This window comes from Macaca mulatta, chromosome 4 (assembly GCF_049350105.2).
Source record: "Macaca mulatta isolate MMU2019108-1 chromosome 4, T2T-MMU8v2.0, whole genome shotgun sequence".
In the NCBI taxonomy this organism is placed as follows: domain Eukaryota; kingdom Metazoa; phylum Chordata; class Mammalia; order Primates; family Cercopithecidae; genus Macaca; species Macaca mulatta.
Window position 1 is genome coordinate 141,727,187 of NC_133409.1, and position 25,235 is coordinate 141,752,421.

At 46.2% G+C, this 25,235-nt stretch overlaps 1 protein-coding gene across 1 annotated transcript in view; it reads left to right on the top strand.

Annotated features, from left to right (window-relative positions):
* Nucleotides 1–25,235, top strand: part of LRFN2 (leucine rich repeat and fibronectin type III domain containing 2) — a 191,361-nt gene that overhangs the window by 122,578 nt on the left and 43,548 nt on the right. The gene's annotated exons all lie outside the window — the stretch shown is intronic.

Here is a 25,235-nt window from a genome sequence, read left to right on the forward strand (position 1 = left end):
CTGTCAGTAGGAGCCTCCGGAAGGAGCCCCTGTGAGGGGACTCCACAAGAGTCCACATGGGGACTTCTGAACTGCTCCTGGTTGCAGCCACCTTCTCTGCCATCAATATTTTCCTTGTGCCCAACTTCGTGGGCACCCATTTGTCCCTGTCATGAATGAGGGCAGCGTTGTACAGTGGTTATAAATATTGGCTTGCAATTGCATCTTCCTAGGTTTGAATTCCTTCCTACCTAGTTGTTAGCTGGGTGACCATGAGTAAGTGACTTCACCTCTTGGTGCTCTTAATAATGCCCAGCTCATAGAGTTGATATAAGAATTCGATGAAATAATATATGAGGCCCCTAGCCAGAGACAAAGATTACATGTTCTCATTAAAAGGCCCTCCCTCCATCCAAACCACAAGCCTTTGCTATGTGTCTTCACCAACAGATCCAGAAGGCACATAGTGCCAAGCATCCCAACAGAAGCACAGGTGAAAATGCCTTGGTATTTGGACATGGGAGCAACTGATCTTGTTGTAGGGAACATGCCGGTTTTTCAAGGGAGAAGAGATAGCATTTGTTCTGGGCCCTGAAAGACTGATAGGATTAGGCCCTGCAGAGATGAGAGGGGAGGACAGTAGGAAGCAGGGAATCATGAAGTGTTCATGGAGAGAAGTCCACAGCAAAACACACATGTTTTGTCTGTACTTGACATATTGTAATTTACTGTAAAAAGACAGTGTTTGCAATTTAGCTGCAATTTACTAAGGAGTTATATGTCACACACCTTTCCAAGCTTCTTACTCTATTTAGTCACCCCTTGGGTAGACAGACCAGGGGAACACATCGTCCCTCACAATTGAAGTTCCTCTGGTCTATTACTCTTGTGACTGACCCATCATAGATTTTGTTCACTTTGTTGAAAGTGTGGTGGCCAAGGTAAAGAAACAATTTCCTTGGATTCTTGGGGGAAATGAGAGTGAGACAGTGAGACCCAAAGGGCACTATTCAGTGCCCTCCAACCTGCCTGCCTAGCCCAGGGACCTGGCTTTCCTTCTTAGGGAAGGTAGAGATCTTTAGCCAAGTTTACAAACCGAAAGACTTTTTGTTATGTTGGTCTCATGGGTTCTTGGAAAACACATATGAAATAAACTGAAACATTTGTTGTAGCATCTGTTAATCCAGTGTATCACTTGGGATAAGGTAAAGTTGCTGTAACAAAGAGTCCGAAAAGAGAATGGCTTAAATGAGATAGAAGTGTATTTTGCTCTCACAGAGCAGTCTAGTTGGTGCCAGCTGGTGGGGTCAGCTGTGCTGGACAGTCATTCAGACCCAGGATTCTTCTGTCTTATGGTTCAACCCCTTGGGTGCTGGGCTCATCTGCGTTGTTGGGGCTGGGTGACTGGCAACTACCCAACTCCTGGGAATTGGAAAGAGAAGTCAAGAAGAAGAGTTTTTCTTTAAAGCAAGGGATGCCGAAGTTGCACTCATCACTGCTGCACACTTTGCTTGGGAGAACACAAGGTCACATTGTAATTCTAGGAGAGGCTGGTACCATTTGTCCAAGCAACCCTGGAGGAGGGATGGGGTCTGTTAGCATGGAAAGAAGGGTGATTAGTGATTCTGCTCTATCTCGCTGCTGGGGGAATGGAGAAAGCTGAGACTTTATGTTGCTCTGGACTATCACCTGTCAACATAGCCAGGATATAGAAACCAGTGTGTGGACTGCAGTGGACAGCCCTAGACTGACATATATTGCTGTTCTCAGAGAACTTTGGACTTTTTGCTGCTCTTAAATAGTACCTTTTTTAAACAAAAGTGTGACGACTGCCTAGCTCTCTCTGCTTCCTAACGTGTGAGGCTTATCACTGCCTGCACCAATTGTCAGTGAAACCTCCGTTCCAGCAAATTACCCATTCCTTGATCTAACCTGGCATAATTTATACACTTTTGTTTACAAAGCAGTTATCAGTGGTTTCATCTGTTCCTCACTGTCACCCTAGGATGAAGGCTGGGCAAGTTTTCTCCATATGTTAGAGAAAACAGACTCAGTGAAGTTAAGAAATCTATTAATTAGAATAAGCTAGATTATGCTTTAGTAAAAAGCGGCCTCCAATCTTACACAACAAATGTTTATTTCTCACCCTCACAAAATCCACTATGCACGTGAATGACTCTTAAGGGCAGCTGTCCTATATGTGACCCTAAACAATCCAGGCTAATGATGGCTTCATTCTCCTGTAGCTACAACTTCTGGACTGCACAGCCCTCTTGGCCCTCATGGCAGGGCAGGAGAGGGGCTGGACAATCATATCTGTCAATCACACACATTGCTTTTGCTTACATTTCATTGGCCAGATGCAATCGCAGAGCTCTCAGACCTGTAAGAAGGCTGAGAAGTGTTGTCTAGAAGGGGAAGAGAGCTGGATACTGGTGAGCACTCATCACATCTACCACACATGTTTGCACAAGATCCCATGGTAAATCATGGCACTTCAGGTTTTCAAAGAATTTTATCATTTCCTTTCTCTCTGTTTTTTTTTTTTTTTTTAAACAGGGCCTTGCTTTGTTGCCCAGGCTGGAGTGCAGAGGTACGATCATGGCTCACTGCAGCCTCAGCTTCCTAGGCTCAAGTGATTTCTCCTGCCTCAGCCTCCCAAGGTACTGGGATGACTGGGATTACAGGCCTGAGCTACTGACTCTTGACTCTGGCCTGAGTTTTCTCATTTCTGATGTAACCCTATGCTGACAATAAGGCAAGCTCCACTTACCTTTCCCTTGGTATAACAGAAAATAATCCCTTTTTCTCCCCTAAACTTCCTTGTGGAATGATGGGCTTTTTTCCAGAGTAAGCAGCTTACCTATATTTCAAGGCCTTAAATCCACATATTTAAGATCCCTCCTTTGGATTAGGACTCTAAGGAAAAAACTCTTAAAATATACACATCTCTCTTGGCTTACGGACAGGAATGTAAACCATTGTTATCCATTTCTACCTCCATATGGTGATGATATTCTTAGTGAGAAGAGACTAGGAATTAGAACAGGTATGTTTTGATAGGGGAGGAGGAGGAGAGAACAGAGGAAAGGGTGGTGGTGAGGGGTGCAGGGGAGGTGGTTTGGGATGGTTGGAGGGGATTGGATGGTGACCACCCCTATCCTTCACTGAGCTGAAAGATGAAGAGCTGCATGGTTGGTGTGTTCCTGGTTAGAGAAAAGCACGTGTGGTGATTCTGGGAATGCTGTTTTTCCCTAGGTGCCAAAATGACTACAAGTAAGTGGGAGTTGGGCTGCCTCTGAGGCTGGTTCTTGTGTCCTTGACCCAAGGAACATAGCTACTGTTTTTCACCCTTCCCTTTTCTCTCCTTCCTTGGAGAGGGAGTTGTGAGCCTCAGGTCTGGGTCCTGGGCAGCCTTTAATAACTGTGTAACTGTGGAGAGCCCTCAATGATCTGTTTTCATTTTCTTCATTTGTAAAATGGAGATAAAAGTATTAAATATTCCCTTTAGAGTTCTTAGAGAATCAAACAAGCCAACCACTATGCCAGCTTTGTTACCTTTAAAGAGCTGTGCAAACACAAGGAGTTGCCATGCAGCAGCAACACGATCATTATTTTGTGGCCTTGGCCACACACAAGAGCACAAGATTCAAAGAGATCAGTGACCCTAAGTACTCAGGCTAGCTACAAAGTAGGCTACTTCAGGCTTAGGAAACACATTTCATGAATATACCTGGGTCCTGTTTCTCTCAGTCTCTCTTTCCTAGATTCATTTCCTAGGAGTTCATTGTCCTTCTCCTCTGGCTTTCTAAGCAGTTAGCTGCCTCCTTCTTTCAGTATGAAATGAATTCACACTTCTGGGTATGTGTTAGTTTTTTGTTATTGCATAATGAATTAGCAGGAACTTAATGGCTTAAAGCAACACAGATTTACTGCCTTGCAGTTTCTGTGGCTCCTTTGCTCAGGGTCTCACACAGCTGAAGTCAAGGAATTCTGATCTGTAGGCTTGATTCTAGGGGAATATCTACTTCTAAGCTCCTTTGAGATTGTTGGCAGAATTCAGTTCCTTGAAGCTGTAGAACTGAGGCCCCTTCTCTCTTGCAGGCTGTCAACCTGGGGATCTCTTCTACTTCCTAGGGTCTGCCTACCACTCCCAGCTGAATGGCCCTCTCCACAACATGCTAGTTTGCGCCATCAAAGCCAGAAGGAGAAACATCTCTCCCACTTTGAATTTCCATGATTTCAGGAAGGGCTGAGTCCCTTCTATGGGCTCATCTAATTAGGTCAGGCCCACCCAGGATAATCTCCCTTATGATTAACTCAAAGTCTATTAATGGGGGACCTTCATTAATAACATCTGCAGAACTTCCTCTGCCCTACAATGTCATGTAATCACAGGAGTGGTACCCCATCACACCCATCATGTTGACAAGTCCCACCTCCTCCCTACTGCTGATATCTTGTGCTCTTATGTGTGCTCAAGGCCACAAAATAACACAATAAAGATGATGGTGATGCTGCTGCTGCTGCATGGTAACTTCTCATGTTTGTACAGTCCTTTAGAGTGAGCAAAGCTGGGACATTTGTTGGCTTGTTTGAGCCCTGGGGGGAATATGTAATACTTTTATCTCCGTTTTAGGATGTTTCCATTGGCTAGTACCCCATAAGGAGTTAACTCCCCTGCACTTCCAGGTTGTGTCATTGGCCTCTTAAGGGAGTGCTCTTGAAGCCCAATCTCATGCCATAGGGTGGTGTGGGGGCTTACGCCAGACCCCACATGGAATCCACATGGCTGTATGGAAGTGTTCTGCTGAGGTGACAACTGAGGTGGAGCAAACAGCTGGTGGCCTGAGGGGCGGGTAAGGCCATGAGATCATGATGTGTTTGGTAGAGTGGTGCAAAGCAATCTCAGAGATGCACAGGCTTCGCGTACTGAGGAGTGACAGAAAGCTACTGTGATAAGTGAGAGGAAAGCATGGCTCCAAGGCAGAAACCATGAGAATGAAGAGGAGGGGAAAGAGTCAAGAGGTATGAATTTCATTTCGGTTATTTACTTTATAAATAGTTTCTTCTTATTATAAAAGCAATAGATTTAAATTTAAAAAATGGGAACAGTGCAAAACTGTGTATAATAAAAAGGACATCTTTTTTATGTCCTAGATTCCCAGTTACAGCTCTAAGAGAAACCTTTCAAAAAATTTCTGGCTTATACATAGATAGCATATAAAAGATAAATAGATGTGCTTATGTGTGTGTTTGTGTGTATGTGTCCTTTTCAGGGATACAAATAGGATCTCACTATGCATTAGGTTTTGCAACTCAGCATTTCACATATGGGTATGCTATAGGTAAATATTTAAGTCATATATAGTCTTTGGCTCTTATAAACAATGCTATAAAAAAATTCTTATATCTAAATTTTTGTGTGTAAGTACAAGTGTCTGTGCAGAATAAATTCCTAGATGTGAAATTGCTGGATCAAAGAGTGGATAGTGTAGAATCCTGATAAGATAAGTAAGCAAGAACAAGGAAGGGGTCCTAGGTAGGGAAGGGGCCCAGGGAGGGGAGAGGCCCAGGTAGGGGAGAAAAATGAACAATTGTTCTGAGAGATGGCCAATCACAAACGATTTGAGGGTACAATGACCTCCTTCTGCACATACCCCCTCCAGCATGACCCTATAAAACTTCCCTCCAGCCCCAGGCTCTTTGCAGACAGCCCTTCTCTGCTGTACTGCCCATTGCACCCTTGCAACATATTTTCATACTTTCTCTAATCTGTCTTTCTTTACCTACAACTGTCTTGGTAAATTTTACCACCCATGACACCATCCCCAACTCGATGCACCCAGGACAGCATTAAAATTTCTATAGATATTTCCAAATTGTCTTTCAAAAATGTCAACAGATTCAATAATTTGTCTAATTTGCACCTCCCTCCCCAACAGCCCCAACAGTGTTTGACTGTGTTTATTTGACTACAGCCTCACCAGCACTGGCTATTATCAAACATCTTTGTCTCTACCAAACTCTTGGGGAAAAATGAAATTAAAGTGTTTTCCTCTGCATTTCCTTAATTATTAACAAAGTTGAGCAGGTTAGACATCCAAGGAGGTTTTAAATGATCAATGGTCTTGGTCTGGAGCATCCTAACTAGACAGGAGACCCCACTTCAGGGAACCCAGCGTCATTCCTAGCAGGATGAGATGGTGTAGAGAGACAGTCCAGCACAAAAACCACACGGACTGGAGGGTTCCCCTGAAGCAGGGAGAGCCAGGGAGAGGCTCGCAGGTGTTTTGAATCTGATGAAACAATGGACAGGGCCTGGATGTTTATGGGAACATTTTGCTTTGAGCTTTGTCACATCCGAAAGAAACTTGAAGTTAGTTTGTTGTAGAGAATCGTCAGTATCAGTGACTTACTAATCCTTGGGCACAAATCCTTGTGCCCTCAGCAAATTAAAAGCCCTGTGAGTGATGTGAGTAAAACTGAAAATACTCCTGCATATCACCCAGTCCTGATCATGCGTCCCTCTAGGCAAATGTCTTTGGGGGAAAAGAGTGTCTTTTTAACTCAGAGGGAAGAAATATCTGGATATCAAAGTCAACTCAAAGAGAGGTGTGTGTGTTTGCAAAGTCAGTTCAAAGAGAGGTGTGTGTGTGTGTGTGTGTCTGAGTTGGGGGAGTAACAGTGGTGTTGACCCTATTAAGGAGTGGTGGGTGGTGGTGGGTCTGGCATTGCTAAGGGTGGTGGTGGTGGGTGTTGTGGGGTGATCCTTGTTACACAGATGCTTAGGATCCTTAAAGCTAGAGAAAACTGAGATGTCATTCATCTTTCCCCCACATTGTGCCACGTCAATGCACAATGAGAATATCAAAGCTAGCCAATTAGTTTCTCCTTTGCCCTCAACTCTATTGCCACATCTTCACTCTCCAACACTCCTCTTCCTTTTTCCTTCCAAGTGTATTAACATAATGACATTTCTAGAGTGACAGTTCCCTGCAGGGTACACAACAGGAAAAGACTTCATATTTCTTCTTGGAGAGAGCTGGAGTCTTTACTGGCAGTGGTGATCGGGACCCTTCTCTAGCCTGAAGCAGGGTGCCATAGAACATTCCCATTGAGGAAGAATCACCTATTCTGTCAATGCGGTTTGCCATGGGCCTCATCTCTTACACCTAGCAATGAGTCACTCTTATTTTACATAAGTTGCCCAAGGCTACAACCAAATCTCTTGCCCTAGGGGGCTGGTGTGATATGCTGGAATTTCTCTTTCTAAAGTTCCTTGTGTATATTCTCTTCCTCTCCCTCTCCCCTTCCCCTATTCCTCTCTTTCTCACCCTCTGCTTCCTTCTCTCTCTCTCTCTGTGTGCCCTCCTCTCTGTATGCTAAGGAAGTATTGAGGAAGAAGGATAATTCCATAATGTTCACACAGTTGGCTTCAAAGGAACCTCCCTTATGTCCTCAGTCATTTCTATCCTACTTGTGGTCTGTGTGGCTCTTTTTAGAGACTGTCACCGATCACTAAGTTTTTCTGGACTTGGTGAAACAATCAGGTGGGTCGAATCCCTCAGTTCTTCTGACTTCCAGGGTGGAGAATTTAGGGAGGATCACACAGCCACAGGCTGAAATGTACTTCTCTTTCCCTCATGTCAGGATGCCATGAAGTAATAATCCAGCAGTGCTCAGGACTCACCAATGCAAGGAGCGACATTTTAACCCTGACTGGAGACACCACTGGCTATCATGACTTTGCCAGCTGATGTGGTAATTCTGAATCATTGTTGGTTTGGGATGTCAGCAATATCACAGGAGCAGTCCTATGGCATGGTTGACCCAAGATTTGGTTGGCCTTAGGCTTTTGATATTGACCATCCATGACTCTGTCCTTGAGGCCAGGTGACCTAGAGAAACTCTGACATGCATTATCACATGACACAACAATTCTGATCTATGTTTGCCCTTGATTCTTGGAAGACTTTCACTGGGTGGTAAGATTGGACACTTCAGACATCCTCCTAGAGTCTTCTAGTGTCCTTGGCCTTTTCCCTGTGCCTTTTTTTCTCCTTGTATAGGAGGGAAGATAATGGTGATATCTACAGTGACCTGAGGTGTCCATAAAGTCATTTTAGTTGGGAGAGATACCCTTGAAAGTAAAAAGATGAAAGAGTGATGGTGATTCCTAGAAATTGTCCAGCAGCAGCCTGTGCATTTCTTTCTTAATCCTAATCTGGAAAGGTGTCATGTGTCTTCTCATTATTTCTGGGTAGCCAGATAGTCCAGGCCCAAGGAAACATCCAAACAAGGCATTTGTCTTGTACTTTGGGTCTCCTAGAAGGGACATCTTGCCTCTCCTGGTCACATAGAGCTACACACGTGACTAGGGAATTTGTTTTGTACTTTGGGTCTCCTAGAAGGGGCATCTGGCCTCCCCTGGTCACATAGAGCTACACATGTGACTAGGGAGTGGCAGAGAGTTGGCATGTTTCTAACGAGGCAAGACTAACATAAGGCTGCTGCCTGGCACTACAGCTCCTTCTCGTAATTGTCAGGAGACCAGGATCCACACAGCACCACTGAATTCTAGTAATGAAATGTCTGCTCTCCCCAACACAGCCTGCATGGTCAGACTAGAGAGGTGCTCATTAAGTCTGAGGGTTGATAATTCAATCACCACAGGGCCAGACATAAGCAGAAGATGCTGCTTCCCCCAGGTGAAGAGCTTGTCTTATCCCTTCCCCTGTTTATCTCTTGCCCCACCCCCTTGAGCTGCAGCTGCTTTAGGGTCTCTCCGGATGATGCATGTAACCCAGGTCTCAGGAATTAGAGCTTGTGCAAGAAGAACCACATGTAGAAACCTCCAGCCTCTCCTCATGGAGTAGATTCAGACAGACAACTAATGGTCCAAGATTCAGTGAGGACCCATTTCTTGCCAGCTTGTGGAATAGGAATTGAAGTTTGGGAGAAGTCACCTCTACCATGGAGATTCTAATGAAGGCTGTGGATAGTCTTTCCAGAAAAATGCATAATCACAAAAAACGTGGCATACAATTTCGGTCAGTTCACAGACCACAGAAATTCCCCCATGGTTTAAGGAGTAAGACAAACAAAACCTCCTCTGCTGGATTATGTCACACACGTCTAGTTCCCTTAGTGCACTTCTCTTTAGTTTGAGGAAACAATGATATCAAAGCTACTGGTGATATCCATGGAGATGCATTTATGCTGTCTTTGAGGTGAGTGGCACCTATAGCCCACATCTGTGCATGTCTAAATATTGTCCCTCCTTCAGGTCTCATGACAAAGCTTCTGAAATTCTTCCCTGATCTTCCTTCCTCCTGTGTCTGAGCATTCAAAGAACTTTGTACTCCTAGTGATTATACTCATTCACTTCTTACATTATGTATTTGTACATCTTATGTCCTCTAAGGGAGATCCATTCCCTGGAGGTGGAGACCAGCCAAAATTTGTTTCATAGTTGGCTTCCCTCAGTACCTATTACAGCAACTTTTGTATGTAGTAAGTTCTCAGTAAATGTTCTCTAAGCGAATAGATGGAGAATAAATGAATCTCCTCACTTGGGTGTTGCCCATGTATGTAATCAGTCTGCCCACAACGGGATGAAGTTGGACACTGGACAAACACTGCACACTTTGCCCTCCTTGTAGGCTTCTCACATGGTTGCATCCCCCATGCACCCCCACCCAGGGACAAGGAGAAGGCTGCCCCTGTGAGGAGGTGCTCCTCCCTCCCTCTCTCCCTTGCAATATGCTCAGGGGCCTTTGACATTTAACTTCAGTGCAATTTGTTTGTTTTCACCCGAGTTGAAAATACCAACAAATGTCACCCGCCTTCACTCCTCTCTCCCGACATGTGACTCTGATGGGCCAGGAACTGGCAATACTAATGAGAATCTTAAGTCTCCAAGAATTAGCAGGGAGATGCAGAGCTCTGGGTAGGTAAGATGTGGATATGCAGGTGGTTCAAGCACAATAAAGGTGAGCACTGAGGTAGAGAAGGTGAGGCAAGGATGCAAAGTCAGTGGTGGGGTAAGGAGGCTGGAGAGAACAGTTCTCTCAGCACCATCGAAAGAAAGGATGACTTGATAGTCCTGTATCTCTGTCTGTTTCAAAAAACTTTTCTACATTGTCCTGAAGTTTTTCTAGTTCCCTGCATCTGCATCAGCTCCTTCTGCCTACCATATCCATTTCTCAGGGATGGGACTGGGATGCCACCTTATATATTTTGGAAATTCATATCGGTTAGAAATAGATTTCATTGTGAGTGAGAAAAAAGAAATGTAGCAAAGCAGCCCAAATGAGACAGAATTTTATTTCTCTATCAAGTAACAAATACAGAGATAAGATCTATATTTGGATGAATAGCATTGTACCAATGTCAATTGTGCTATGGCTAGGTAATATGTTACCAATGGGGCAAATGGGGTGAAGAGTATATAGAAACTCTTTATACTATTTTTACTTCTTATGAGTCTTAAACTATTTAAAATAGAAAGTTGTAATGAAAAAAGAGACAAACTGCAGGAAGTCCAGGGCTATATGGTGGTGCCATGGTCACCAGGTACCCAGGTTCCTTCCATCTTATTGTTTTGCATTCTCAACACCTGACCACCACCTCATTGTCCAGGATAACTGCTCAGGCTCTACCCACCCCATCTACATTACAATCAGTAGAAAGCAGGAAGGAACAAAGACGGGCATGACCTTTCTCTAAGGATACTTGTGGGTCATCATATAGTAGACATTTCCTCACAACCCTTTGGTTGGAACTAAGTCACGTGGCCGCAACTAAGTACAAGGGAGGCTGGGAAATATAGTCTTTATTTGGGGGTGGTCTTTTGGCCAAATAATACTTGGGACTTCTTTTCTCTTTTTAAAATTTGTATATTTTGTTGTAAATTTACAATTTGTATATATTTATGGGGTGCAAAGGAATGTTTTGATTTATAAACACATTGTGGAATAATTATGTCAAGTTAGTTAACATAACCATCACCTCAAATACTTAACACTTTTGTGGTGAGAACGTTTGAACTGTGCTCTCTTAGCAATTTTGAAATGTACAATACTCTATTATTAACTATATTCACCATGTGCAATTGAGGATTCTTACTAGGAGAAGAATAGGAAAATGGGTGTTAGGGAACAACCAAGAGGCTGTGGTAGTCACCGCATAGAGGAAGAGCACAACGCTGCATATCAAGGAAGAGTTGGTTGCTTTGGTTACACTTCTGAGTCCCCAGCCTGACTTCCCATTACCTCTCCTAACTAAAGAAGGAAACTGCCCTTGCTTCCTCCCTTTGGCAAAATAGGCCCAGGACCTCTTTTCCAGCCCACAGAGCCTCCAGCCAGCCTCCTCCATTCAATCTCCAGTTCTGCAAGGGAATTGAAGCCAGAAGTGTTCAGCGTCCTTGGCTCTGCCTTCTGCCAAAGGACAGGAAACATGTATATGGTGTGAATTAAGAGCAACAATTAGACTCTCCCAGCCTTGCAATCTCTCCAGACACTGCCCCCACAAGTCAGGAGATAGTGCCTAAAAATTCATTAGCGATTCAGTCCTTTGGTTAAGGCAGTGTAGAATTCTCATTTAAGATAATCAGCCATTAATATTTTAACCATCTATGTATTTGATCTTTTTGAGTATTGCAGCAAAAGAAGAATCCAAAAGATTAGGGCTGATGGAAGATGCAAATATTTCATTTTTTTTCATTTTTATGTTTAATTGTAAATTTACAATTTGTATATATTTGTTGGGTATCATTATTACTTTGGCAGACGCGAATCTCTTTTGGCCTCAGGCTCGCCCTGATCTTCTGATTCTCAAAATAATTATTTTTTCACCCTATCTGAGGCTACCAGAGGTGGGGTCTGGAGGGGAGCACGCACTTGGTGGGTGCACTAAACCCAGGGGGTTGCAGGAGAAGCACAAAACACACTGCCTCCGCCAAGCACTTGACTCTGTTTCTCCTCTTCATAGTGGGAAGGTGTGAGCTGCTTCCCCAACTCAGCAAGCCCACAAATCCCAAGGCCAAGTGATGGGTATGAGTGAAAGAAGGATTCATGGGTGTGAAGGACACTGCTCAGGAGGAGCCACACTCCCGGTCTCTCACAGGCTATTGCCCTACTAGGAGCACTCATGGCTTTTGACACCTAAAGGCTGGGCCACCCTCCCTGAAACTCCAGGGCATGCTCCCCATTCTTTCTTGGTTAATTATCAGTTAATATCAGTGCTTGATGGTAAAGTGATTGCTGTTTGGCTAGAGCCTTGTGTACATTTTGTTGGTTGATTCTAATGGAGGAGAACAGAGGTCAGTCATAGGGTCCTTAGACTCTGGCAATGTCTACAGAGCTCTTTGAGAGCCCAGATGGATGAGGGTCCACCTACTAGGTAGGCCACCCAGAGTGAATCATCTAAACACCTTGATGGGCCTCACCTTATCTGTAAAATAGAAATAATTACCACATCCACTTCTTAGGGTGGGTGGGAAGATGAAATGTGTTAAAGCAGAAAATGCTTAGCATAGAATCAGCATTCATGTGTTCACCATTTGATGATGATGATGACGATATCATCTACATTTGAAGTAATGAAGAGTGAGAATTATTTGAGCTAAAGTCAAGTCTTTCAGCTTCTGAAAAGTTCACAGAAAAATAAAGGCTTGGGAAAAAACTTGTTAAAGATTCTGAACTCAGGTCCCCATTTAGTTTAGGTGGAAGAAGACATCACGGGATGGTGACAGCTCTGCCTATGGTGATGTTAAAGGTAGCCGAATTTGGGGAAAGAAGAAAGCCTGTGAGGCAGAATTCCGAGTTTGAGGTTAATGTCATAACATTACCACAACTTTAAAGGTAATTAATGTCCTCATTTACACAGGAAAACTGAGGCATACGGTGGGGACATGCTTTGCTTGAGGTTAATGAGAAGGTTGGTGGGGTCTTTTGCCTTGAATAGAGGAAGTAGAAATACTGTGTTCTTGGAAAACTAATAGGATAATGAGGGAATGTGTGGCCTTGTCATAAGGAAGCCCCAGTCTGAAGGGAGACACAGCCCTGACTCAGGGACCAGTCTGAGGGAGACACAGCCTTGACTCAGGGAGCAGTCTGAGGGAGACACAGCCCCATCCTCAGGGAGCCCCAGTCTGAGGGGGGACACAGCTCCCACTTCTCTGGGAGGTCTAGTTTGAAGGAGAAACAGGGCAGATTTTGCTTTTGTCATTTGTCCCCTGCCTATACATCTCTCTGTCCTACTGGAAGAAGATAATTTTGTGTCTTCCTCTGTGCAGACTCTGTCTTGCCTTTGATAGATTGCAGCCTCCCAGAGGACAGAAAGAAACTATTTACTCAGACTCTGTATGGAGCTCAGCACAGCAGGTGTTCAATGTATACGTATCACCGCTAATGATGTAGCACAATAAATACACTTAGCCCCAGTGACAGAAGCCTGATGAACCTGTGCCGGCAAGGCCATTGGGAGTGAGGAAGCTGCTGGCGGGGAGTTACTAAAAAGCCTATAATGATCAGAGAGGAGGAATGCAGGGGCAGCGGGGAAGGGGGAGATCCTTTCTCCTCTGTATCCCCCATAACACGTGCCCAGAAAGTGCCCCTGAGCAGGGCTGCATTATCACCTTTGTGGGCCCTAGCCACTTTTGCCTTGGAATGCTTCTTTATTAAAATTAAAAATTAAAAAAAATCTCTCCACTGCTGGTTGCCTTTCTCCTGGGCAAGGAGACCTCCTGCACCCAAACTACACCCAGCCTGATCTTGGATTCAGGAGCAGCCAGGCTGGAGGAAGATTTGATTATTTTTTCCTAGTCACAGCTCTATTCCTGCCCATCTAACCCACAACAGCAGAATTTCCTAAACTAGTGGTGAGGTCCCCAGGAGGTGCTGAGTTCTATGAATATGTTTTACATTTCAGCTTTTTATTTTGGTGGCAATCTAAAATTCATTCTTTACTAAAGCTTCTCCTTGAGAACAGCCAGTCACAACTTAAAGAGAGTGCACTTAATAAGAACTGTAATGGGAAACACTGTTTTGAGATTTTACTGTGTGCCTGGCCCTGGTTAAGTGTTTTACAGGATTGACTCAATCCTCACAACTTTATAAGATTATTCGATTTTACAGGTAAGGAAACTGAGGTATTGAGAGGTCAAGCAACTTGCCCAAGACCACTGGGCCAGAAAGAGGCAAGCCAGGATTGAAGCTGAGGGGACGCCTTAGTTCTACAAAGTGGCTGGACCCCAGAGGCCATGTGCCTACCACTAGCCACCTTGCCAGTAAGTCAAGCTTCTTAAGACAGCACTTCTCAAGCCAGGGCCTCTTGAAGATACTTTCTTTATAAGGTTCCTGTAACTGGGTGTGGTGGCTCACACCTGTAATCCCAGCACTTTGGGAGGCCGAGGCAGGCAGATCACGAGATCAGCAGATGTAGACCATCCTGGCTAACACGGTGAAATCCCGTCTCTACTAAAAATACAAAAACTTAGCCGGGTGTGGTGGTGGGCACCTGTAGTCCCAGCTACTCGGGAGGCTGAGGCAGAAGAATGGCATGAACAGGGGAGGTGGAGCTTGCAGTGAGCCGAGATAGTGCCACTGCACTTCAGCCTGGGTGACAGAGCAAGACTTCGTCTCCAAAAAAAGAAAAAAGGTTCCTGTAATTGTCCCCCTTTGGCAGATCCACCTCTCTCCAATCACAATACCTTGAATCTTTGTTCTTCCCTCTTGAATGTCCTCATTAAGACAATTGGCCCAAGCTGCTGAAATCCTACCACCTACCATTCAAGGCCACAATCAGCACCACCTGCTCCAAGAAGCGTTCCGTTGCCCTAGTTGGAGGGGGAGTCTTCCACAGAATTCCCATAACACCTTTGCTCTCGGCCTTGAGAACAGTGTCATCTGGGAGGGGCTAGGGGATACCTGCACTGGGATTCCAACTCTGCCTTTTGTCATAAGTTATTGAACAAGGTGTGGAAGCTTCCTAAGCTTCAATTTCTCCACTTATAAAATGGGCGGATGGTATTGCATTAGTGAATGGTTTAAATGAAATAACGTGTGAAACGCCAGACACCCTGTAGATACTTGCCTCCTCCCTTGGAATGCTCCTATCCAGATATGTGTTTGTAAGCTCCTCCTGAGAAGAGGGAAGATGTCCCATCCAGCTCTTTCCACCACCCCATGTCTGCATGCCCATGTGGGGCTGGTGCTTGACAGAAGCCTAACTGAATGGTTGAATCGTTGCTGCTGAGTAAAGCAGGTCCCCATGGGGTGAGGTGGAGGGGGTGCAGGAAGGAGGAAGGGCTTGACTGCAATGTTCCAGGGCTTGACAGCAAATAAAGTCACCAGGGAGGAGACTGGAGGTAATAAAAAAAGTGATGAAGAAGACAGAGGCAGGAGGAAATGGAGAAGCAAAAAATTGCAAAGCAGGGAAAAAGAAGCCCTATTTGGACTTGAGGACTGAGAGGGAGACTGGGCAGGGTGGACTGAACTGCTAGGGTTTTCTGAGTCTTCACTGCTCTTTGCCAACATTTAGTCAAACCAGGGCTAGAAATAAACTTGAATTGATGACCCCCATCCAGCCTAATTGCCCAGATGAGGAATTTGAGGCACAAAGAGAAGTGGCTTGTTGAGGTTCAAGGCTGGGTCAGTGCAGGGACCGAGCTTATGGAACTCCTATGCATGCTCTTCCTGCTGTATCTGGTTGTAAGCAAGAGTCAGGATACTCCCATTCCCACCCAAAGAAAGACAATATTAGGAATGCAGAGAGCAAATCCCAGGGTAATGGAGCCTGGTCTTTGCAATAAAAATTTAAATGTGCTGTCCTGGTGGCAACAGCGGCTTTTATCTGATCGGCCTGTCAACTCTTTAGAAGGCTGGGTTCTGTAAATGGCAAAACCAAATTGAATTCATATTTACTGCTCTTGAGTCTGTGGGTTTGTTGTTTCCAATGGATTAATCTCTCTTGTCTGTCTCTCCTTCTCCCCCTTCTTTCCCTTCTTCATTTTCCTATACTTCCAAGTGCCTTAATTATCCAATAACTCATTGAGAAAGCTGAAAAGAGAGAAGGACTACCTGTCTGTGCTAGTTATTTTTCATTTATTTGCTCCTCCAAATAAACTCTCCACCTTTAACTGCCCTGCTCTGTGCCCGGGTAGGCTGACCTGTACGGACAACTGCATGCACGTTTCCTTACCCCTTGGCCTCTCGTTGGGTTTGGCCACTGGGAGGCGTCAGCAGGTGGTGAGAGGGTGGAGAAAGAGACAGGCTAATTCCCTCGGCCAGCTCCCTCCCAGTGCCAGGTTATCAGTGAGCTGTGTCTGTCTACTTAGGGCTGCATCCTCCTGTTGGACAAGTCTTCTCCCATGGCTATGCCCTGGCTGAGTTCTAGAAACTGCCCTCTACCTTTGTCCCTTCAGGCTAGGGGTAGAAGGCTGGGTAGCTCCCCTCTGTTGCCACCCCCTGGGTGCTACACCACCTCCTCTTTGTTCCCCCACCTGCCCATGTCTCTCTAAATGGTCCCTTCATCAAACATCCTTCAGCTACTGCTTGGATTCTCTCATCTGTTTCCTCTCAAGCCCCTGACTGATAATGTGTCTCTACCTCTTCTCCCCAGAACTGCGGGGACACAGGAGAACAATAAACAATGCCACAGGCAGGGAGACTCTGCTCCATTTGCCTTTTGCAAAGTGGGAGGAAGGATCCAGGGCCTGGATGATACCTGGTCTTGAGGGAAGCATTTGTAGTATGTGCGTGGGGATAGAGATGGCATATAGGCCTAGCCTCTCTTTGCCCTCAAAGGCCCTGGAAGTCCGGATCCATACTCATCCTGACCCTTTTGCGGCTGCTTGGGAAATACTTCAGAGCTGGCTAATGCTTGTGAGATAGGGCAGCCTATTGTGGGAATCCCCCAAATGGGCCTTTTCCCTATTGTGGCTGTTTTCTATGAATTATGTTTACTGAAATAATTTGTGGGGGCTCAAAAACAGTAAAGGTAGTCACAGCTGAAAAGTCGTCTTGTTTCTGTGCATCTTGGTTTCCTATAAGTCCAGGTTGGTCAACAGGTGAGGATTCTGTCCCAAGGCCAACGAAAGACCAGACCTTGCCGGTACAACGTGAGATCCTTTGTCTGTAACTTGTTCTCCACTGCAGCAGCCCTGCCTGACCGCCCACAAACAGGCAAATGAAACACAAACGCCCTTCAGGAAGGAAATTTGATTTTCTAAATTATTTTTGTTTTAATAATAAGAGGGCTTATTAGGAGCCCAAGATTAAATATGCTATGCGTAATGTTACACCACACACATAATAACAGGGCAGGGTGATAACCGCAGGCCTGTGTAATGAGACTCTCCCCAGAGCAGCCTGAGGACATGATGCTCAAGAGACGCAGCCTAGCCAGGCCCTGCTGAGGCCCAGCTCTGCACAACTAGGAGGGGTGTTCAGGGAGACCAGGCCCTCAGCAGGTCCCCATGCAGTGAGGAGAGGTGGCTGTGAGGAAACAGGAGGACGTTGCTCATGTTAGCCTCAGACCCAGGAGGCAGAAATTTGGGCTTATCCTTGGTATACAGAAAGAAGATAACTGCCCTGTCTGATGGAGCCCCAGTCTGAGGGGAAACAGAGTCCCAATCTCAGGGAGCCCCAGTCTGAGAGGAGACCCAGCCCTGTCCTCAGGGAGCCCCAGGCTCAAGGGAGACCCAGCCCTGTTCTCAGGGAGGCCCAGGCTGAGGGGAGACTCAGTCCTCTCAAGGAGCCCCAGTCTGAGGGGAAACAGAGTCCCGTCCTCAGGGAATCCCAGTCTAAGAGGAGACCCAGCCCTGTCCTCAGGGAGCCCCAGGCTGAGGGGAGACCCAGCCCTGTTCTCAGGGAGGCCCAGGCTGAGGGGAGACTCAGTCCTGTTCTCAGGGAGGCCCAGGCTGAGGGGAGACTCAGCCCTCTCCTCAAGGAGCCCCAGTCTGAGGGGAAACAGCCTTGACTCAGGGAGCCCCAGTCTGAGGGGAAACAGAGTCCCATCCTCAGGGAGCCCCAGTCTGAGGGGAGATACAACCCTGTCCTCACGGAGCCCCAGACTGAGGGGAGATCCTCAGGGAGCCCCAGCTCCATCCTCAGAGGGTCTCAGTCTGAGGGGAGACTCAGCCCTGTCCTCTAGGAGCCCCAGTCTGCTGAAGGAAATACAACCCCTACCTGCAATAACTTTCAAGTCTTATGTCAGCCTGTAATTATGGAGTCTAGCCACAGTGACCTTTGATGCTACCTAGCCTCCTAGCCTTTGCCTACCTTCTATCTTGTGTAGGTTGAAAAAGAAAAGCCTATTTTAATTTTCACCTGGGCCAACCGTAATGAGGAGAGTAAATCACAGAGTGAACATTCCCCAGCCAAATGGAAATGAGTTTAGGATTATCTGCCACTTTGCATTATTTACCCCACTGCTCCCTTCATTAGCCCCGTCCTAGAGAGGATCCTGCACTGAGGTTGCTCCTGGATGGGTACTAGTAAAAGGCCGAGGCCCTTGGAGGGCAGAGGGTGCTGGTGTGTTAGTGAACTGGGGTGCTCTGTGATTCAGAACCGGACGGAGTAAGGGGTTGAGATAACAAGGCCTGGAACCTGGCACTTGGATCTGCTGGGGAAGACCTTGGGCGAGGGAGAAAGGCCCGGCAAGGCCCTGGTGACTGGAAATGCATCCCTGGGCATTCTCCACCTTCACCCTCTGGGTGAGAAGTTTCCATCCAGGAACTCTGGTCTCCATCCAGGTTCCTAGGGTTGGAGCCTTGCTTGAGAATTAAGTTAAAATTAAAGATGCTTGAAACATGGGCAGTGTTGGGGGTCGGGGCAGTTTAGACAAAAAATCTTCAAAGTCATGACTGATTCAAAGCAAAAATCTCATTGTGTGACACGAGAGCCCCCACGTACTCACATCTGTAGGCTGGAGTGGAGGCTGATAGGCAGGGAGAGGAGGAGCAGCCTAAGGTCTAAACTGACGCTGAGAGCTGCCAGCCTGTGGGTTGTCTGTGTCCCCAAAGCAGGGACAGATCACAGGCAACCATGAAGATTAATGCATTCGAAGTTGACAACACAGCAGGAAAATAGCATTTGTTTCCATCAAAGCTGAACAAACAAGCTGTGCTCCCTCTCCCTTCCTCAGGCGGACTCACTCATATCCAGGCCCCTACTGGTGAAACCCGGCTCTCCTTTACCCACACAGCCCTCCATCAAGGGACACACCCATTCACTCACCTCCATTCATGTGAGGCCCCCTCACTCACACGCCCTCAGGAGCACTCAGTCACACACGCCCACTATTGCACAGATCTTCCTCACACACACACCTCTCCATTCACATTCCAGCCTCCGCGTTCACACCCCTCACCCCATCCGTGCATAGGCCTCCCTCCATTCATGCACAGACATTCATTCACACATTGGCTCACACATGTCTCAAGACAACAGACGGCGAGTGCCGCACAGCCCAGGTCGTGAATACCCTGGGTAGAAGACGTTTTCCATTAAACTATTACTACCAATCATTGGTATGTGAACTGAGGTCTCCTTCCTCTGAAAGTTGCTGGGGTTTGTTAGTTATTAACAAGAACGTGTGTGGTTTTTAGATTATTTTTTATTTCCCTGCATCTCACGTTTCTACAGTGGCCCAAGCTCGGCTAGTTGGTCCCTTATATAATGACAGTTATAATTAAGAAGTTTGCTTTGAGCTGGATTCCCCAGAAATGGAACAGTGATTTGAAATAAGGATTTGAATGTAAGTAGTTTATTTGGGTAATGATTGCAGGAAATGAGGGAACAGAAGTGGGGAAATGAGATGGGGAAAGGAAGGAGGCCCATATACAGTGCATTAAGGAGCAGGTGACTGGGAAGGGCAACTGAGGCTCAGCCCTCCTAGGGGCTTCTAGAAGACTATGTAGAACATGCCTTGGAGTTGTCCCACCCAGGAGGTGAGGAAGTTGAGGCATTTATCCTCTATTTCCCTCACTAGCATTGGTTGGAGACTGTTCTCTGGGGGCAATAATTCTTTAGCACACCCAGCCTGCCCCAGAGGTGCAAGCATGCATTTGCATTGAGTCAGAGGGCACAGGGTGTCAGAGGGGTTAAGGGCTACTGTGTCTGTTCATGCTGGAGCATCCATCCATTCATTCATTCATTTATTCATTCATTCACTCATTCTCTCCTCAAACATATCCCGGGTGCCTACTCAGTGCCAGGTACTGGGTTTGCTACCGTCGACACAGAGCTGAGCAATATACAATCCCTGCCAAGAAGGGGTTCCCAGGTGCACAAGGGTAGAAGGCAGGCAAACACATAATTATGTTGCCACACAATAAAAGCTATCACGGACGTGCTAACACAGAGGCATAATGCTGTCATTGAGAACAGAGGGGAAGCGGTTCTGAGCTTAATAACTTACTTATGATAACAATTGCTTATCTTGCACAATAGAAGTTTAAAAAGAGCCTAATGGGCTCATTCTGCCCTTTTGATGTTTTAGACATTATTTTGTCTTTTTTTTTTTCCTGTTGTCTGTGTTACCAGACTGCTGTTTTTACCAGGTTTATGAAGAAGTTTGGAGATTCAGGATGTGGCTCCTGTCCCCAAGGTTTTGTTTGGGGAAAGAACAGAGAATGTTCTTGCCTATCTTGTGTGGGTGTCTTTCTGCAGCCACTAAGCTAGAACCTTCTGAGAGCGGGAGGCTTGCTCGGGGATTCTCTCTCTTTCTCTCTTTTCCCCCTACCTTCAAATTAGAAACCGTGACTCCAAGGTCAAACTAGGAGGTCCCTGAAGTCAAATGCTGTTCCTCCCCTGTCAGACTGGGATCTCTGTGGAGCAGGGGCCCTCTCCTACCCCAACACACACTCATTGAGCCTGCTTCTGCTGTCTCTTCTCATGATTCTAGAATCTCTATACAGGGTGGCTTTGGAAAGGAGGTTTTAAAAATCAACTGACTGATGCTACCTCTTAGATGAAACCTCAGAATGCCACTTCCTGAGAGTCTGTGGGCACCCTGCAGGGAGGTGGATGTGCTGGAGACAGCAGGGCAGGGAGAGAGGCTTCACACTGGAGCTGGCACATGGTGCTGGCGGCGTTCACCCCCCGGCAACTCCCAAATCAGAAAAGCAGCATGTTTCTGGGTTTGTATGCCCCCGTCCAAGTGGAACTCAAGTTTCCTTTCCCCACCCCTTTCTCCAGAACTGGTCCCTCCAGGGCTTGCCCTGAGTGGTGTGATTTATGGGGAGCAGTGGGGCTTTGGGAGGGGAAGTCTGGAAAGAAGTTGCAGGCGGCTGCCTCTCCCTGGCAGATCCCAACCCCTCCCACTCTTATTAATTCACACTTTCCAGGCCTGGAGCACCCTGGAGGGGCCATTTCTTTTTACCTGATGCAGAGACAGGCATCTTACTTGATTTACAGGCTCTAGGGGCGGGTGGCTCCTCGGCTGGTTGCTAAGGTATCTTTTAAATGGAAATCAGGGTGGAGAGATATCACATACATCGTGCCAGCCATCTGCTAACTGTTGCCTCTTCTGTCTGGAACAGCTCGAGGTGGTTCTGACTGGGAGGCAGAGCCCAGGGAGGGGAGTGAGGGGAGGAAGCCTCTGGCTACAGGAAGAGCCTGTGGTCAAGCCAAGGAACAAGAACTTTCCTTTTCTGCCGCCATGTTCATTATTTTTCCACTCTGTGTCATCATCTTTGTTTCTCCCTTTTGTTTTAAATGTAAAATCACATCCGAAGGCTTTTATTACAAACCAAGAGCCTAGTTCCACAACTTTATATTTATTATTGCCAGTATGTATTTCTGAACACGTATATGTGTGTGAGAGAGACTCGCCATTATCAGGGCCCGACAGGTGGGTCTTTCTGGGCCAATTAGGCCTCTCTACTTCCGAGAATGCCAGCGTCCCTTCCAGGCCTGACCCCAAGCAGGAAACACAAGTGCCCGCATGTAGCCAAGCAGCTGGTTCGCCACCAGTTACTAAGCAAACCGGTAGTGGAGGCAGCCAGTCTCTCTGCACGCCAGGCACATGGAAGCCTCCAGAGGCGCTTCCTTTACTCTAAGCATGGCCTGGAGCCAGATGATCCTGGTTTAAATTGTGGTTCTGTCCAGGGTAGCTAGGGGAGTTTAGACAGGCGCAAACCTCTTTTAACCTCACTTCCCAGTAGCTAAAATGGGGATGACAATATTCAGGGCCACAAGGTAGGATGGCGCAAGTTGCTCACTGCACGAGGTTGCTCAGATGAGGGAACCCTAACAGAGGCCAGCAGGAACACCTGTTTCTGCCTGCACGAGGGTGCCTTGTGCAATTATGGTGGCACTCACCTTGTAGGGTTGTGAAGACTGCATGAAGAAACCCAGTCAAGGAAGGGAGGAGATACTGTTTCTATCCTGGATAAATGCCCAAGACTGGACTGCTTTTCTGGAATGCTGTAGGTTCATTTTGGGGACTGATTTTCTTCTCCCTGCTCCCCTGTATCTACCTCTGTTTGCCACCCTGCCTCCCCCCAGTGCAGGCTCATAGACATTCTGGGCAGACAAGCTCTCGCTCCTTTGCAGATGGATTCCTCCTATGAAGGCTGATTCTGACATTTGATACCAGCATCCATTTCAGCCTCGCTTCTGATCCCCACACACCTCTCTCAGCTTTGCCCACAAATAATCTCAGTGCCCCTCCTGCCCACTTTCATTTATCTCTTTGCTCCTGGTCTGAGCCCTTTTCCCCAATTGCCATGTGGCTATGAGCTTCTGAATGTTCTATTGTGAGCCCAGATGAAGGATATCCTTCCTCCCCTCCACCACCTACACCACCCTAAGATACTTAGAGGGAACTAGGCCTGGAGTTCCTCTTTCCAGCATTTGTCCAAATTCTGGCCCCAAAGAGAAAGGCCTTGCACCCTAGATACACACTAATTACACATATTCATCCAGTTCCCTTGTCTCCTTCCCATCTTGGGATTTAAACCGCCTTTTGTTTGGCTGTTAGAACAATATATTAAGTGACAGTTCTCAGAATACAATTTTAATTAAGATTCAATAGTCACTTCTCTGTCAGTAATCTTCCATGCTGATTACTTAAAATATATTTACCCAGCTCTATTATGTCATAGATTTGAATTCATTAGACGTTTGTTAATCCTCCACAAACTTTTTTTAAAATGTGGTTTGTTTAGCATAATTTACAAGGACACAACTGTTTGAAACAATGGGCTCTGAGCTCCAGGATATGCATCCGGAAGTGGCTGGGCCTTCTTTGCCTGCTGTTGCCATTGCTGTCTCTACCAGAGGGCAGGCGACACAGCCAAGGGTGGAAAGGCGCAAAGGATGGCGGAGGCAGTCCATCTATATTGCACAGATGCAGCCCATATGGGTCAGCCTCCCAGAATGCAGAGCCGGCGGGGGTGGGGGTGGGAGAAAGGATCTAGAGAGACAGTGGAAGATATTCAGCACAGGCCATGAGTAGCCTCGGCCCTGGGCCCAGGGGCACCTGACAAATATCATTTCCTGTGTGCCAGGACTTGAACATGTTGGGAAGTGCTGTCTAGACTTAGAACACTGCCGCATTTATTGATAAGAGCTCATAAGGGAGATGGCCTTTCTCATGGGGCCATAGAACACTACCCCCTGCCACACACACACACTCAACCACCTCTTGATTAATTAGCAAGGGACATCCTTGGATGTGGCTGTGGCTGTTCGTGTGCTCCCATTGGTATAGAGAATACCACTCAACTATATTTGAGCAGGTGCCATAGCCAAAAATACGTCGGCCTTCGTTCTGTGACCACAATGAGTCATAGGGAGGTGTAACTAAAACTCAAGACTCAGTGCAAATGGAGAAGATCCTCATTTTGTTCTATGAGGCCCCAGCAAGTAGAGACCAAGAAGGCCAGAACACATTAGAGCACAGAGCAAGTTGGAAAGGTGGCAGGTGGAAAGCTTCCATGTATCAACACCTGTGACCTGGTGGGGTCTGGGTAAGGGGAAGCTGGTCTACCTTAGGTAGGAGCTTGGTGAGAACAGGGACTGGTAGGGTGGGTAGGTGCTCATGGGGACCCCAGGGCAGAGCTGTGTGGAACTTTGGCCAAGACTTTTAATGAAGGTGCCCATGATGAAGAGGAAAAAAAAAACATATCCTATAGAACAGAGGTCAGCAAACTCTTTCGTAAAGGACAAGATAGTAAATATTTTAGGCTTTGGTGACCACATGTTATATGCAGCAATGGCTCACCTCTGCCACGGTGGCACAAAGGAAGCCACAGGCAATATGTAAACACATATGCATGCCTGTGTTCTAATAAAATTGTATTTACAAAAACAGGTGACAGGCTATATTTGGTCTGTGCAGCACTACCCAGTATGGTAGCCAATAGCCACATATGGCTAGTGAGCGTTTGAAATGTGCTCTGAGGGTAAAATACACACCAGATTTTGAAGACTTTGTAAAATAAAAAAGTTAGCCATCTCATTAATAATTATATTGATGATATGTTGAAATAATATTTTGGATATAGCTAGTTATATAAAATATGTTATCAAAGTTAATTTCACCTGTTTCTTTTTACTTTAAAAAAAATATGGGCACTAGAAAATTTGAAGTCACATTTTTGGCTCACATCGTATTTCTACTTCACAGTGATGCTCTCTCTAGATGAAATATAGGGCAAGCCTCTGGCTCTTAAAAGGTCTCAGGTAGGAGATTTACCCTTAAAGAGGAACAATAATGGAATTCAAATATGCATAATAAAGTGTATGATAGGAATAGATTTTTCAATATGTTACATATCTTTTTTAAAAGAATAAAAATAAAATAAGCTATTACAGGAGGCCGAAGTGGGCGGATCACAAGGTCAGGTGATCGAGACCATCCTGGCTAACACAGTGAAACCCCGTCTCTACTAAAAATACAAAAAATTAGCCGGGCGTGGTGCTGGGTGCCTGTAGTCCCAGCTACTCTGGAGGCTGAGTCAGGAGAATGGCGTGAACCCAGGAGGCGGAGCTTGCAGTGAACCGAGATAGCACCACTGTGCTCCAGCCTGGGCGACAGAGCGAGACTCCGTCTCAAAATAAATAAATAAATAAAAAATAAAATAAGCTATTTTTTTCCTGCATCTGTGCTCCTCAAACTGGGAGCTATGGAGCTCTACTTCCACAAGATATTGGCCAGGCGAGGTGGCTCATGCCTGTAAATCCAACATTTGGGGAGGCTGAAGCCAGGAGTTCGAGACCAGCCTGGGCAACATAGCAAAA